Here is a 1,785-nt window from a genome sequence, read left to right on the forward strand (position 1 = left end):
TATATATATATATATATATATATATATATATATATATATATATATATATATATATATATATATATATATATATATATATATATATATATATATATATATATATATATATATATATATATATATATATATATATATATATATATATATATATATATATATATATATATATATATATATATATATATATATATATATATATATATATATATATATATATGTATATACATATGTATACATGCATATATATATATATATATATATGTATATACATATGTATACATGCATATATATATATATATATATATATATATATGTATATACATATGTATACATGCATATATATATATATATATATATATATATATATATATACATATGTATACATGCATATATATATATATATATATATATATATATATATATACATATGTATACATGCATATATATATATATATATATATATATATATATATATATATATATGTATATACATATGTATACATGCATATATATATATATATATATATATATATATATATATATATATATATATGTATATACATATGTATACATGCATATATATATATATATATATATATATATATATATATATATATGTATATATATATATATATATATATATATATATATATATATATGTATATACATATGTATACATGCATATATATATATATATAAATATATATATTTATGTATATACATATGTATACATGCATATATATATATATATAAATATATATATTTATGTATATACATATGTATACATGCATATATATATATATATATATTTATGTATATACATATGTATACATGCATATATATATATATATATATTTATGTATATACATATGTATACATGCATATATATATATACATATATATATATATACAGACATACACACTGCGTTTTTGTTTACATTCTTTATTCTAAATCCATTGTTTGAATCATTTCACATGGGAACATGAAATTTTGTTTTATTTTTAATTTATATTTTTTTCCTCTCATTCTTTACTATTATTATTATTATTATTATTATTAATTTCTATAGTCTTAAATAAAGATTTGTTAATTAATAACTTCAACATGTTCGTTCCTTCAATTTTTATTGTGTCCTGAAAATTTTTGTTTGAAAAATTTAAACGTTGATATTTGTGTCTACAGGTAATTATAACGTCAGATATTTTATTGAGTAAACTATTTTTGTTGGCTCGGATTATGTGGATCGCCTCCTCTGTGCATAAATTCCAATTCCTCGTGTGTTTATTATATGTTGTGGCTTTCCTTGTTATAGACCAATTCATACTAAATTCTTTGTTGTTCATTTTTAATCTATTGATGTAGGTTGCTAGTGTAGTTGAGCTTTTTGTTTCATGGTTAGTGAACAAGTTGGATGAAAGGCAAAGTGGACCTATGCGGAATTTGAACTCAGAACATAATGGCAGATGAAAGACCGCTAAGCATTTCACCTGGTGTGCTAATGATTCTACCAGGTTGCTGCCTTTGTATTGCAAAATTACTTTGGTTCTCTGCATTCTAAGTTCATTCTGTACCAGAGTTGATAAAGTACCAATCTAATATTGTGATCAATTTTTTTCTCTCCCTCTCCTCCCTCCCACCTTCTTTCCTTCTCTCTACCTCTTTCTCACTCTCCCTATTTCTCTTGCATTAATTGGCTGTCATCAGATCTAGAGACAAATGGAATCCGTCGTTTAAAATTCACAATGCTTGTTGTTCTAACAACAGATAGATAGATAGATAGATAG

Source organism: Octopus bimaculoides, chromosome 19, assembly GCF_046866305.1.
Source record: "Octopus bimaculoides isolate indiv1 chromosome 19, ASM4686630v1, whole genome shotgun sequence".
Taxonomy (NCBI): Eukaryota; Metazoa; Mollusca; class Cephalopoda; order Octopoda; family Octopodidae; genus Octopus; species Octopus bimaculoides.